Raw genomic sequence first — 16603 nt, 5'->3', positions numbered from 1 at the left:
GATAAAGTCTTTTGAATGACTGCAAAACACTGCATAGGCTGTCTGACCTATTTCCACTCTTGTTACTTTTCTATATTTCTCTAGTATTGCCTCCCTGTTTTCATCACAACCAACCTGGTCGTCTTTGCTGCCCTTAGAATATGCCAGGATAGTTTCTGCCTTAGGGCCTCTATACTGGCCTTACTGGCTACTGGAATTTTTTTGCTTCAAATATCTGCATGGACTCCTTTGAGTCCTCATTCTAACCCCATTCTTTCTACAGAGCTTGCCTTGAGTAAACTGTTTTAAAATGCAGTGGGCCCTATTCAACCCCTATCTCCCAAATTAATTCTGCTCTATTTCTTTCCTCCGAAGACCTTGTATGACACACCATATCATTTACCTTTTAATTATTCTTATTATGTGTTTCATTATAAAATATAAGCTTCACTAAAGTTCATATTTTGGTTATTTTATTGTCAAGTTATTCTAAGTATCTAAAATAGTGCATGACACATAGTTTTTGCTCCATAAATATCTGTTGGATATAAGAAAAGGCATGAAGTTAACTTTTGATCTATCATTTAACAGACTATTTCCATTTTTTCTGAGAGAAATAGAAACTCAAAGAGTTCTCTGGACTTCATGATTCTTAGTTGTAACAGGGAAATAATATACATTTTATCTGCCTCTTAATGTATTGTGATAGTGAAATAAATCTACACCTGTGACTGTAATTTTTCCATTTTAAAGTCACACACACACACACACACACACACACACACACACACACACACAAATTACAAAACTTACTATTCCATCTTCTTCAACATACACCATCTCTTCCAATCCCAGAGGGGTTTATAATATTCCCACCCTCCTTTATTTCCATGTCTGTGTTTTCCTATCTCTTTGCATTTCAATCTAGCTAAATATTACTCTTTCTTGAAGTCTCAGCTAAAGCCATTTCCCTAACTGGACATTTTCCCTGGATTACCACTCCACATTTATTTCTCTGTTCTCTGAATTTCAAGTGTATTTATGGATAGAACTGTGCAAAGCTTAGAAACAAGAAGCCCTGGCTTTTTGCCAAAATACATTTCTGAAAACAGCATCATAAAGCTCAACATTTTAAGACAGATAAAATTTTCTGACCAAGGACATAGCTTAAATAAATCATAGCTATGACTAATGAGACATAATAAAAGTGCAGATAAATGAAACATGATAGTTTTGAACAGCAAAATAATCCTCTAAAATATAAAATGGCATAAAGGTAGTGTACATATCTATGTTCTCAGGGATCCTAATGTTGCACATATTAACAAATAACACATGTAAGTACAATTTTCTTGTATTTTACATATGATTTTAAAAAATAAATATGAATATGCTAAGTATAAACACGTATGTTGACAATAATACTTCTTTTTACTTTCTTGGCCTTTAGAAAGGCTTTAGGGAATAAAATTGAAGATCATCAAGGGAAGCTTATACTGATTCTTTCTTTCTCTCAAAATTTAGTATAATAAAAATGATCCTATATTTCATAGTATTGTGTTTTATATTAAGATTTTTTTCTCTTCCTAATATCTGAATTACTCCTTTTTTCTCACTACAAATACATGTAATTATATTAAAGGAATATGAAAGTTCAGAAAGGAAATAGCTATTTTATATAGCTAGGAAGTAGCAGAGGACAACCTAAAGGTAATTTTGCTGTATCTTTCCAACTAAATTTTTAAGTTCCTTAAGAACAGTGCTGAGGTCGTGTAAAAATAGACAAAGATAAGAGTTATGTAGATTTTAAATTGCTAACAATAAAATTTGAATTTTACTATTTTGGGTGTTTTACAATGGCATGTATTTGTTATTTTCAAGGTTTTAAATTGGGATCTGGTTATATCTAGTCTAAATTTAACGTGTCCTGAAAAATAATCAGTTGACTAACATACTCAGTTTTCCAGTCTCTCTTTTTAAATAAGCTCAGTGACTGAATTCTCCCTCACCAAGTTTATTTATAAAGAGAAGCTGGAAAACACCTGGACAGGAATGTTTTAGGTAGTTTTTATGAATTGTATACAATTTACACTTGATGATTTTCTGTCGTGACTAACACTAATTTATATAATTTTTTAGCTTAAAAAATAACATTACTGTGTAAACCTACTAGTAAAAATACAAAAATAGAGTAATGATATGGTTTCGGGAAGCTTAAACTTTAGAGAACCAAAGTAGAAAAACATTTACATCATTTTTATTTTTATGTGTATTGTGATCGTCTGTGCATTAATCATCAATCAAATTCAGGGTTTTTCTTTTTCTTTTCTTTTCTTTCTTTCCTTCTTTCTTTCTTTCTTTCTTTCTTTCTTTCTTTCTTTCTTTCTTTCTTTCTTTCTTTCTTTCTTCTTTCTTTTTTGAGACAGAATCTTTTTCTTTCTTCTTTCATTTTTTATTTTATTTTATTTAATATTTTGAGACGGAGTCTCAGTCTGTCTCCCAGGCCTGGGTGCAGTGGTGCGATCTTGGCTCACTGCAAGCTCCGCCTCCCGGGTTCATGCCTTTCTCCTGCCTCAGCCTCCTGAGTAGCTGGGACTACAGGCGCCCGCCACCACACCTGGCTAATGTTTTGTATTTTTAGTAGAGACGGGGTCTCACCGTGTTGGCCAGGGTGGTCTCAATCTCCTGACCTCATGATCCACCCGCCTCAGCCTCCCAAAGTGCTGGGATTACAGGCATGAGGGTTTTTCATACTACAATCATGACCCATTAGTGAGTTACTTAATCCGTTAGCTGGATTGTGGCCAGAAATTATTCTAAGTGTAATAGAATAAAGTAGAATAAGATAGGAGAGAATAGGCCCAGTATAGAATTAAATGGGATGAAATGAAATAGAATTGACACTTGCACATATAATAGTTCAATATTTATACATATATGTAAATGTTCTGTGTTGCGAGGTACAGTGCATTTCTTACTCTAGATTGTGATAAAACATATTTGAAACACTACTCTAGATTGTTATAACTATTGCTTGATTTAAGGACATTTCTGCAATACTTAATGCTTACAATTTTCTGTTTGACAAAGACCCAGGTAGTGTAGCTCTTACTGGGTTCTTCAGGGGTGATATTTAAAATCTTTTCAGGATCTATCATCTATGAAAGAAATGTATAAAGTTTTCAGTGTATTTTTTCTTACTATATTCTTGACACTTGTTAAAACAAAAACTTTAGACAAATTAAATTAAGCAAAGTTTATTTGAACAAAGAACTATTTTCGAATCAGGCGGTGCTCAGTAGCAGAAGGGGTTCAGAGAGCTCCACCCAGCAGTGAGAGCAGTGAGCTTTTACAGGCCAGACACAGGAGCAAAGAAGAGAAATCACGTGAGTGGCTACAGCTGGGCATCTCCCTTTTTCGGGGATGGTGTGATGAGTGAGTTGCTTGTAAGTGGCTGCAAACTGGCTATTTGCTATGTTCTTAGTTTGAACTTAAACTGAGTTAGACTGCAGTTTGTTATGTAAGAATTCAAAGTACAGAGTCAACAGGCTAACGGCCTCCTGCTTATTTAATTTAACAGTGTTATGGGAGAAAGTGTCCAGATGTAGTACAGTCATAATTTTTCTACTTTACTGTCATGTCTACTATCAATGTTTTTTACATTGTGTTAAACTTCCACAAAATTCACTTTTAATATTTTTGTAGCAAGTTTTCATATATATATACACACACACATATATACACATGTGTGTATATGTGTATATAAAATGATATATATTTATCGCTATATATAAAGTGATAAACTATATATAAAGTGATAAACTTGTAATGCTTGGGTTATTTTACATTTTAGTTGTAAACATTACATATAATTAATTTGATTTTTATTCAAATATTTTATTATTCATTTTTCTTCATTTATTAGATGCTCTGGGCTTCAAATGTAACCCCCACCACTTATGTTAACTCTCTTCACTTATCAAAATCTTATTAGTCTCTTGTTCTCTTTTATCTACATGTATTCCTTCTGTAGTCATCTTTAAAAAATTTTTCTAACTCTAACTACAAACTGTTGGTAGTAGCAACTTAAAAATGAAGTAGAATCAAAGGTGGTGAGAGAAAGTTTGCATTTTGAATTTTGATGAGTCACGCTACTATTCACAAAAGGAGAATATTAAATAGTCTTAATAGATAGATCTTGAAAGATAAAAGGCTACAAATACTTTTCTGAATAAAATGATGTAGAGATAAATAGAAAAATACAATCACATTTACCATATTAATGCATATACAGAAATTTGTTCACGTTAGAAATTTTAGTTTACTTTTTTTACTCTGTATTGGGAGAGTGAGATGTGTAAATTTATAGGAGGCTGGTATGGGAATTATATTCAGTACTGTAATTATATGGAAAAATAGTTTCTTCAATTTTTATTTCTTATATTTTCCTATGCTGTTTAAAAATCCAGTAGTGTTTCAAGTTGGTTTGGAGATTTAATTCATTTTCAGTTCAAAAGGTTCAAGTTTATCTAATTAGTTTCTTGACAACACATTTAATTTAGCAACGGACATTAGGGTAATTGTTCTGGATGACATAATTTAATGTAATGTGATCTGAAGGATTAAATCTAGTGTTTGTTACATCACTCACTGTATGCTTTCAAATGAGTGTGAGTGGCCATAGGCAGTGTCTAAGCTGACATAGTTTAAACTGCCAATGAATTTTGTTTTTAAAAAAATCAATCTGTCAATGTCATATATAAATCAGTCAGTTGTTTTATGGCAAGATAACATCTGCTAAATTCTGATTTTTTTTTTTTTTTTTTTTTTTTTTTTTTTTTTACGTTCTACTGGTTTTGATAACCTCAGTTGACAGCATGTGAAAAATGTGAACTGGTTGCACTTCAATCTCAATTTCATTCCTCGAAAAGAGTGGCCAGCTTCATTAAACCCCTGTTTAATCCTCACATCTTTCCTGTAATCCTTTCCACAATTCTTACCTTTCAACCTTTGGAATTTGCAGATGATTCCAGTATATTAAAAAGGATGTAATTATTTTAATAGTGGTTTGCATATCATTTACATGATTTAATGGAGTATACCCCTGCACATTCTGCATGCTCTGAAATTTAGAAGGATTTGTTTTTAATGATTGAGCATAGTAAGAGAGAATTTATCAGCTCCTGTTACACAAGTAAAAAACAAAATACTATTTGCAAGAGTATATCACCTTGATATTGTTGTTCAATACATTTCAGTTCAAGTTACCTGAATTTCATGGTCCTAAAGGAGCATGATTTATAGATTTTGTTTAAGAGACAATATTACAACAGGGTATTTTGCCATTTCTTTTGTTAGTTATCCACCTAAGAATGGTTCCAAAAATACATTCATAAACTTAATAGTTTTCATTCAATTCAATAAAAATCAAAATAATAGATGATATTATGTTATGAAAACTATTTTCAAGTTGGAATAGCAAAGCACATTACATCATAAACTTTCATACTAGTTAAAACATTATAAAAATTTTGCTGTGAACTCTCATTTAGGTCCTCCAAGGCTCTGTGGAGGGCCCCCACTCAGCATGCACCCTCCCAGCGGGTTCACTCTCCCTGAGTGCCAGGTAGGGTGCATGCGGGGTTCAGGACACAGGGTGCAGCCTACCTCTTGTGCTCTCCTTTCCCTACAATTTAAGTCCTTTCCCCAGACCAGGAGCCTTCTTTTCTCTTCTTTAAGAAATCTGCTTCTTGCCCGGATCTGGTGGCTCACACCTGTAATCCCAGCACTTTGGGAGGCTGAGGCAGGTGGATAGCCTGTGCCCAGGAGTTCAAGACCACCCTCGGGAACATGGTGAAACCTCGTCTCTACTAAAATACAAAAAATTAGCTAGCTGGGTGTGATGGCACAAGCCTGTAATCCCAGCAACTCGGGCGGCTGAGGTAGGAGAATCATTTGAGCTTGGGAGGTGGAGGTTGCAGTGAGCAGAGATCGCGCCACTGCATTCCAGCTTGGGCTACAGAGTGAGAGTCCTAAAACAACAACAACAACAACAAACAACAACAACAAAAAACTCCTTCTTATTATCTTTGGAACAGAAACCTGTCCTCATAAAAATATCTGAATTCTTTCAATGCCATGGCCTTTGGGGCAAAAAAAAAAAAAAAAAAAAAAAAATCTAAGTTCTGACTAATCCAAGCTTTGTGGCTGTAATTCCATAAACCTCTGTATTAGTCCATTCTCACACTGTTATAAAGAACTTCACTGAGTCTGCGTAAGTTATAAAGGAAAGAAGTTTAATTGACTCACAGTTCCTTACGGCTGGGGAAACCTCAGGAAACTTACAATCATGGAAGAAAGTGAAGGGGAAGCAAACACCTTTTTCACAAGGGAACAGGGGAATGAGAGGACAGAGGGAAACTGCCAAACACTTGTAAAGTATCAGATGTCATGAGAACGCACTCCCTATCATGAGAACAATATGGAGGAGACTGCCCCCATGATCCAATCACCTTGCATCAGTTCCCGCCCTCAACACATGGGGATTACAGTTAGAGATGAGATTTGGGTGAGGAGGCAAACCACATCAACACCTTTGCCCATCATAGAAAAAAAAGAACAGCCTCACTTTTGCATATAAAAATATACGTTTTCATAGCTAATGTTTTTCAAAATCCAAATTTGAAGGACAAATGCTAAATAAATATTTTAATGGCTTATTAATTCCTCCCTTAAACAGATGCCTTGTCCTAGAGCAATAAGAATTACTAAGACTTTTTAAGACATAGTATTTACATATCATATATACCTGTATTTTACACAGTGCAAATAGCATATTTACTGCATTGGCTCATGAGTGACAAACTTTTGCATCAAAACCATTTTTTTTCAGCCCATTTAATGACTACATAGCAATCTATTGTGTTTACATCCTGTATTTTATTAGTCAGTCTCCTTAATACAGATTTGTATTGTTTCCAGTGTTTTGTGGCATAGGTCACATTAGGACTTCAACTACATATGGAAATATTTCTGTATGAAAAATCTTGCACAAATACATTTTACTACGATTTTTTCTATATTGGAGGTTTGTAGCTTCTATCAAGAAAATAATATTCCATTTGCATTTGAAGGAATGTTAAACTAACAAAGGACAAAATAAATCACTCTGAATTACTGTAGGACCCTTCATTAATTCATGTTAATTTTATTTATGTGTTACTGATTATTGATTTGTGTAACTTTCAGCATGGAGACTAATAAAATGGAATTTAAAACAACTCTAATATATCTTTATTCCCAGAAACATTTTTATAGAAAGCAGTAATCTCTAAAGGTGTCAATTTTCCCTAGAAAGAATTCCGCAATCTAGCTCATGCATTCACATACATACATAGATCCACATATTCATTTACTCTTTCCATTTGAGATAGTGAAGGTTATTTCTCAAAGGGAATAAAAATGATAGGCATATTAATAGATTAAATCTAAAGATATTAGAGGAAAGATTCAGCATTGAGGTAGAGCAAAGTAAGCATCACCTTTGAGTCACAGATTTTAAAAATGAGAAATATATCCATAAAGCAAAGAAAATAGACATTTTAGATAATTCTAATTCATGGATTGCTATCCAGCTGATTATTGTTATTTTACTATTTTCAAATAAAAGACTTCTTTCTTGATTTGTGCTTTTTTAATTATTAAAACATAAATTTAAGTCAAGTAGTTGAGCCTATCAAACAAAACAACAAATATAATTTTTAAAAGGAAGAATTAATATGAAGGTACTGGTAAAATAGTGGTAAAAACTATTGGGTTTAAATTCCATAAATATTATCTGAGTATTTCACTTTCCCTATCTTCCATTCCATTCTTTAGCTTTACAATTCAATTTCTGAGGATGAAGTATCTGTGTGAACACTTAACTATCCTGTTAATTCCTTCACGTTTGAGCCTTCCCTCTCCTTGAGGCAATGTCTGTGTGTTATGTCTTACAACAGATGTATCTTATTTTTTTCATTTTATGAAACATATTTTCTGCCTTACATCATCATCATTTCTATGCCCCTGTAGGAGAAGCAAAATTTTACCTCTATCCTCTTAGTGTCCTAGTTGACTTTGAGAATTAAGTTGACATGAGATAGATTAATAGGAGAAAAGCACATACATTTAAGATGAGTTTTATGTGACACAAGAGCCATGATAAAGAGGGTTCTTGAGACCCAAATAAATGACAGAATCTACATGCTTTTTGTTAGGTTAAACAAAACGAGGCAATTGAGGAAATGTAAGTTATATGTGGAAGCTTAAAGAAGAAGAATAATTACTCTAAGAAAATCTGTGCAGGATCCTCTCAGTTCTGACGGCCCATCAAAGAATGATTCATTTGTTTTGAAGAGGGAGGGCATCTTTCACGTAGCAGTTTGATCTCCTGCTTTCAGGGAGAAAAGGGGGAGACTCAAATACCCTTCTTACATCTGCTGTTTCTCACATGTCTTTAGGTCAAGGTGATTCTGGTACCAACGTAATATAGGTTGGGGTGACATATTCTGCCATCCTGCAAATTTACTCCCCACTTAAAAGACTGGTCTCTGCAAAGTAGCTAGGAACTTGCCTCCCCAAAGATTTCCATTAGGGCCTAGGTCAGTGACTTAAACCTTATAAACCCCCAGTTAATATCAATTGATATAAATAAGTCATAGCAGTTGAAATCTCCCTCATGAACAGACTTGTAACATAAATATCAATAAGCCTTCAATTTATTTATTTTTGTTTAAGTTGAGCTTATTTACTGACTCATTAAACAAATCAGCGTGCTCAAAGCTGTCATACTCACTTGTAAAAGAATAAGAAGGTCATAGATAACTCTGCTTCACATCAGTCTGCTGTCTTTTTTTTTCTCCTTCTGGATAGTTTCTCTATTGGGTTACTTAAAGAGAAATGAGAGATGTATACAAATCACTGCTCTTTTAGAAAGTACCTTTATCAGCTCAGGTAGCAAATTTAGTCTGGCTTCAGTTCTGGGTTCACAAAGGAATGGAGCCTGGCATCTCCTTCTGTCTCTCCTGGTCCCCTCCGACTTTTAGAATGATATATCAGAAACGTGAATTTTCAAAGTGCTGAATATCATTACACCATTCTTACCATGTCTCTGAACCTCATATAGTTTTGATAAATTGAGGATAAAATTTACCTCTATCTTCAATTAAATTTTTCATGCAGTACTTTTCATCATGCCAGAAGGTCTAATTTAATTAAGGGTTTTTTTTTTTTCAAGAAATTATATTACTTGCCTAACATCTTCCTTTCAGGAACCTCAAAGTGACTTATAGACATCTGATGACAGATATATTACTTGGAAACTTCTGTTCAAAGTGTTTGGTTCTGTTCCAAGGTAATTTTCAACGGAGAAACTAATTTATTTCATTGTAATACTGGCATTGACGTTATATAACAGCAAATAAAAGAATAAATAAAGAAATAAATAAACCAAACATAACCCCAGGCAAAAATTTCATTTTTGTAAATCTTAATACAATTTTGTTATATTATTACCATCTCAAATAGAATCTATATTTAGCTAAAGACAACCATTGAGATCTTTACATTATCTTCCCTAAGAAAAAAAGATAATTAACTAAAAGATTTAAAAATAGTTCATCATAAAAACAAATATTTGATTGTTTTTTCTGAAAAATATATGAAACAACATTGAAGACACCCTCCATCATAATAATAAATTTTAAAGGTAGAATTAATTGTTCTGCTTTTTTTCCTACTCTTCCATCACCAGAGTCAAATTTCATCTAAATTGTCGTAAGAAGCCTGTTATTATATGAATATTAATGATGTTAGGAAAAGTTGGATCTTCTTTGTTTTCATTTTTTTCAAAACCTTAAAATGATACACTTGCCGATATGGTTTGAATATTTGTCCCCTCCAAATCTCATGTGGAAATGTGATCTCCAGTGTTGGACGTGGGGCCTGGTGGAATGTGCATGGGTCATGGGGGTGGATCCCCCACACCAAGCCATTTTTGAGGAATCCACCCCCATGACCCATACACCTTCCACCAGGCCCCACCAAATGTATGTTGATGATCATTGAGAAAGACAACAGACTCAATCTAATTTTATTTAATTCTTAGTAATTCTTGCCTTCCCTGTGGTAATGAGTGAGTTCTTACTCAGTTGATAAGACAGCTGGTTGTTTAAAGGAGCTTGGCATCTCCTCCTCTCTCTCTCACTCTCTTGCCATGTGACACAACTGCTCCCTGCCCCCCTTACCTTCGCCATGAGTAAAATTTCCTGAGGCCTCTACAGAAGCTGAACATATGCTGGTACCACGCTTGTGCAGCCTGCAGAATGGTGAGCCAAAGAATCCTCTTTTCTTTATAAATTACCCAGCCTCAGGTAATTCAAAACAAACAAATACCGTTGCATTTACCACACTTAAAAACAAACAAAAATGAAAAAAAAAAAAAAAAGCCTTGAATAAACTCTGTAAGTAGAATGAATTTGTGAAAAGCTGTATTCAGATGTTATTTTCATTCCACCTAATGGAGAGTTTTGGTACTTCATTTTTAAAAAGCAGTCCATTAGCACTTTTTCCTTGGGATTATCTTTTTGTTGTGGTTTTATTGTTGTGCTGGAAGTAATCAAGGGACATAACAGTAAGGATATGCTTTTCCTGCTGACAATAAACAGTGACATTGTAATCTGATTTCTCATTCTGAAAATCATGTCACCTTTCTGTTATTCATTAGAAACTTTCAAATAGCTGGTTTTTGTCTCTTACAGCAGGAACAATTACTCCAAGTGGCCTGAACGTATTTTTAACTACAATTTTTAAAATTATTTTTGAGTAGTACTCTAAAACCTTTTTCTAATACTGTGCAAATATATGAATCAGATTACACTGGGCACACAGGTATAGTTTGTATATGTGCTTCCATCTATCAGTGTTAACGTAATTATCCAGAGGAGCTGAAAACCTTGTTCCTCTGGATACTTTTAACTTTATATTTATCTTTTCTTGATTGTGTAGATCCCACAAGTTGAGATCAATACTACTTTCTGTCTATTTTATAATTGTCACTGCCCTGCACATTTTGCTGGCACTCACAGTCTGGATGGTTAATTGAAATTGTTGTCAATTTGGGCAGCATTCAAGAGTGCATGGGGTTTATAGCTGCTGCCAAATTTTCCTGCATAAATGTTATGAAGAATCAATGTACCATATTGGAGGGGAAATGATATCTGTTTGAAAATAGATGATTTTAACTCAGGATATTAACTAGTATTGAATTATCCAATTAATTGGATTAATGGTATAGGACATGGAATCCATCAGACATTTTAAAAAAGAAATTCAGAAAAGTTATATTTAAGCAATGATGATCATGATTCAGTGATAAAAATGTTAATATTGGAAATGTACAGTCTGAAGGATAATTAACAATTTGGCAAAGAAAGAAGGCCAAATATATGGGATCAACCATTGAGAAACAAAAGACTAAGTAAATTTTATTTAATTTTCAGTATATGTCTGTTGTTTTGTATGTATGTATGCATTTATGGTTTTGTTCAATCTTTAAAGTAAGTCCACAAGATAAAAGTTATTATCCCCATTTTACAGGTGCAAAAACTGAGGACCAGTCACAGTCAATGAATAGATGAGCCATTGTTTAAATCCAGAGCTGTTGGGTCAGTGATTTTCCCATTTCAGTATCCTTCCTGATTATATGATGAATATGAAAACAGTATTATGTACTAGTAGAAGCAATAACATTAGCCTCACATACTAAGCTATATCCTGGATTTTCCACTTATTGATCAATTTACCTCACATCTTTAATAATAGTCTTAACTGTAAAAAAATAAAAGCCACTATTATCACTAAACATAGCAATAACAGCAACAAAAAATAAACCACATCATAGCATTTCTTCTTATTCACTCCTCCACAAAAAGACATTTAACACTAACCATGTGCAGGGTATTTTACTGTAGACTTCGTGTACTGTGGTGAACAAAATACCTGTGGACTTTTCATTTCAGAATTTTAGTCTAGTAAAGGGAAAACAATAAACAAACTGATTTAATTGCAGTTTCTCAAAGAATGATATGACAAATGAAGCAGACTACTATGATGGGAGGAAGGGAGCAAAGGACCAATTTGGTTGATGTAGTCATATAATTCCTGCCCTTTAGGTGGATACCAGAAGTCCCAGAGTAATGAGAAGAAGCCAGAATCCTGAGAAGTTCTGGGCAAGAACTTAACACATAGTGAGAATTGCACAAGTTAAGGCCTTAGAGAGATCAAGTTTTGTGTTGTTGAGGAACTAATTACAAAGCCGTTGTGGCTGGAACTTGTGGTATTGAGTTGAGGGGGTTTAGGAACCAAATAAGGAGTGCAATAGAAAGCTATTAGTGAATATGAAGTAAGAAAGTAGCATCATCATGTATACATGTATGTTAAAAGCAAATCGAATTATCTGTAAGCTAAGGAATAGATTGGAAGTAATAGGGCAATATGTAAAGGAGGGAGGAGATGGCTAATAAAAAGACTATTTTAGCCATAGTAAAGGCATGGCTATACATTGTACCTAGGTGGTAATGGAAAAGTTGGAGAAAAATGGGTATACTAGTGATATATTTTAAAGGTGTAATTGGCAAGACTTATAGACAAAGTAGATGTTGTGCTAACATATATGAAGGTATACAGAATGATTATCAGTTTTTTGGCATACTATTAGAGAGTTTATAGAAACTGACATTTAATTATATATAAAGGTAATAAAAACACTAGAAATAGAACTAGGAGGCAACAGTTACTTCATCTTTTCGTTTCAGCACCAAGAGCCATCTCATTCCCTCATCCATTCAGTTATTCCTTTTTATTTCCTACGTAAGATTCCTGTATGTTTTCTGTTCACCTAAATCTTGACTGTTATTTCTCAAAATGATCAGATTACACAGTTTCTAATGAAACAGTAACTATATCTGCAAACAAGAAGTGAAGTCAACACTCTCTATGATGTTTTCACTTTTATATCCAACATCGTGAGTGAAATTCTAGAATGTACCAATTTGTAGAAGCTAAAAATTATAGCAGTTGAACTTAGGGAGATAGAGACTAGAAATGATGGTTGCTAGAGGCTGGGCAGGATAATGGGCATGGAGGGGCTTGGGAGGATGGTTAATGGGTACAAAAAATAGAAAAAAATTAATAAGCTCTGGTATCTGATAGCATAACAGGGTGGCTATAGTCAACTTAAATGCACATTTTAAAGTAACTAAAAGAGCATAATTGGAATGTTGGTAACACAAAGGATAAATGCTTGAGATGACAGATACCCCATTTGCCCTAATGTGATTGTTACACTTTGTATGCCTGAATCAAAATATCTCACATACCCCATAAATATATACACTCACTATGTACCCACAAAACTTAAAAAAAAAAACTTGAAAAAGATTTTAAAAAGTAAAAAAAGAATACTAAATGTAATTTTTAATGGAGTCACTGTTTGCTTGTTATTTTTGAATTTTACATTTCAAGGAGTCATTTCAAGAAGCAGAATAGCTGAATATGCTGCTGAATCCTTTTAACAAATTAACTGGAGACAGGGTATAGCCCCAAATTAAGAGATTAATTAGAAACAAGTAATGGACTCAAATTGCGGAGATTAGGTTCAATACCACAGAGCAAAACTGACTATAAAAGCAGACAGTAAATGGTCATAAAACATCAATTAATATTTCCATGTCGCAAACAAAGTACCTTGACATTTGTCATTCATTAATTTAATCTCTATAGGAACTGTTACTGAACGGTCTATTTGGAGACCAGAGGTAAATCTTCTTATTCCAATATAAAGGGGCAGTATAAGGTTGTGGTGTCTAACAGTGACTTGAATTTCTACGACTATTTCTTCTTTGATATCAGCAGTCACACCAAAATATATTTAAGTAAAAGTAACAATTCTCTCTTGGCTGTTTTTTTAAATTTTCGGAAAGACTTACAGCATTCTCCCTTTATAATGGTTTAATAGTGGAAACAATACTATGAGCTGTGGCATTCTATTACTTTGACAATCATATCCTGGAGGAATGATAATCCTTTTATAGGGCTATTATCACCTCATTGCAACACGTAATAAACAAGCCTTCTAAAAGTCAATGTACATTCTTAGAGTTTATTGTACCTGACATGACACTGATCTAGCAACAATATGCCTATGTCTCAGTAATTAAAATGAATACATATTTCAAGCTCTAGTGCACAGATAAAAAAATTCATGGTTTATACATTGTCACCCCCATTCTCCTATATGCCCATAGCAGACATCAATAATTGATCTTGGCATATGTTCCTGCTGAGCCTACACTAGGCCTCACAATTTCTCTCAAAGAAAGAACTCTCCAGGCAGCTACTGACAATCGATTGAAGTTGGTAGTGAAATGCAGGTGATTTTTCATTCTTCTTCTATAAGAGTCTATTTGTACCTTGCTTATACAGGAAGTGGCATCCATACATTACAGTAACATTTTTGATATGTTTTATAAAGTTAAAAAAGAGTGACAAATGAGAGCAGTATATTTCAAATAAACAGTCACAATAGATAATTTCTCAGGGAACAAAAAATATGATTGTTGAGCTTTAGTTGGGATGAATTGTTAAGGATGTTGAATTATTTTTAGGGCAGTTTGTTATTTTTTTCGCATAGTAACAGTGTGAGATATGTCACTATGGAATCTTAGTTTGAAAACAAGATCAGCAGGTCAAGCATAACTAAATAATTTTATCATATTGTTTTTGAATACTTAACAATGTAGTCAACAATTGCATGCTTTTCTGAAAAGTGCACAACAAAGACAGGACAAGGGTACTGACCTCAAGAAGCTAAATCACCTAATAGGGTAGAATGTTTTGAGAGAAAGCAGCAACTTTATTTTACTTGAAAGCCTGTGAGGAATTAACAACAACAAATAACTGCTATCATTGAAAGTGTCAAGAAAAATTAATCATATCTAAATTGCATTTGTGGGTCTTTCCATCTCACCATATAAACTTATATGAAAGTTTAAATTTTTATTTAAAAGAAACTCCTAAAACCTTTGTCATGATCTTGTTTAAAATATCACTATTTATAAAATGCTGTCATTTTGAAGATACTTGAAGTTTCTTTCTTTTACATCTTTGAGTACCTAAGCTTCTTGGTGGTATCTTAATAAAGTTAAAAGTTGTTTTTTGATGAAAGACATGTACTATATAAATAGATAGATAGATGATTGATTGATAGATAGGTAGACAGATAGATAGATAGATAGATAGATAACAACCGTTTCCTGGCAATTTAAATAGCCTTTTTTCAACAATTATTTGCTGTGAGACATCTCAAGTGACTTAACTGATATCTTGTTTTCAGTTCAATTTTCCTGATTATAAAATGAGAAGTTTGCCTTGAGTTACTTCTAAATGTCTGTATCTGTTGTTGCTGAGTACCTTTAATTTTCAAAGCCTTTTTCTAGATCAAAAAACCTGTTTATTTCCAAAGTTTGTGGTCTTCAAGAATGAAGGTTTAGATGGACCCAAGGGTGACAGTATCTCATAGCCTGAGAATGCAATCCAAGACCACCTAGGTCCTTCACAATAGGTTGCCCCCGGCATATATGTCCAGTCCCCTGTTAAAATCTTCCTTGTGTCTCTGAAGCCACGCCTGAATGTTTTCCTAGATTATGCATGGCTTTTTTTTTTTTCCCCTATTGATTCTATTTCGCCACACCCAGTGTATGATTTCCCAATACCCTGTGACAACCATGCCTTGCTTATCAACTCTCCTTTTCCTTAGTTGATGGTGTTACTTCCTTTACACTCTGATTCCCTAGGTCTCTGCCTATGAAGCAGAGTCCTTTCAGCTGAGAAGTGGTGATTAGAAGATGCCGTATATACATAGTTTAAGGTTATGGCTGTCAAGATGCTGAAATTCCAGTGAGGGATATTATACTCACAGTTATAACAGACAACTACAGTATAGAATAACAGGATATAAAATGCTGCCAGATAAGCATAGGGAAAGGAAAAGATCAGCTCAGGTGTAGAGACTGACTTCAAAGCAGAATTGAAAGACAGATGATATTATAATACACAAAACCTGTGTGAATGACTTAGGCTATTCTTTGATATGTACATTAATTTTTTAAAATTTAATTAATTAATTTGTTTTTTCACTACAGAGAGGCTCTCACTATGTTGCCCAGGCTGGCCTTGAACTCCTGAGCTCAAGCCATCTTCCCACCTCAGCCTACCAATTACCTCCCAGGTAATTCCTCCCACCTGGAATTACAGATGTGAGCCACCATGCCTGGGTGACATGTGCATTACTCATTAAACCAAGTTTACTTCACTGTCATAAACACAACTCAAATTCATACCGTGTTTTGAAGTAAATATTGGTTAAAATTGAGAATTTTTTTAAAACCTAGCTGTATGATCTGGGGATAATATTTTCTCTGAAGCAGAAAAATTACCATATATCCACATCATAAGATTTTAAGGATTAATTAAAGGGCTGCACATAAGTCTTCTAGAATAGAACTTGGAACAAAAAAGAAATGCC

This window comes from Rhinopithecus roxellana, chromosome 9 (assembly GCF_007565055.1).
Source record: "Rhinopithecus roxellana isolate Shanxi Qingling chromosome 9, ASM756505v1, whole genome shotgun sequence".
Classification (NCBI taxonomy): Eukaryota; Metazoa; Chordata; class Mammalia; order Primates; family Cercopithecidae; genus Rhinopithecus; species Rhinopithecus roxellana.
The sequence above is the reverse complement of the archived record's forward strand: the minus strand, read 5'-3'. Positions refer to the sequence as shown.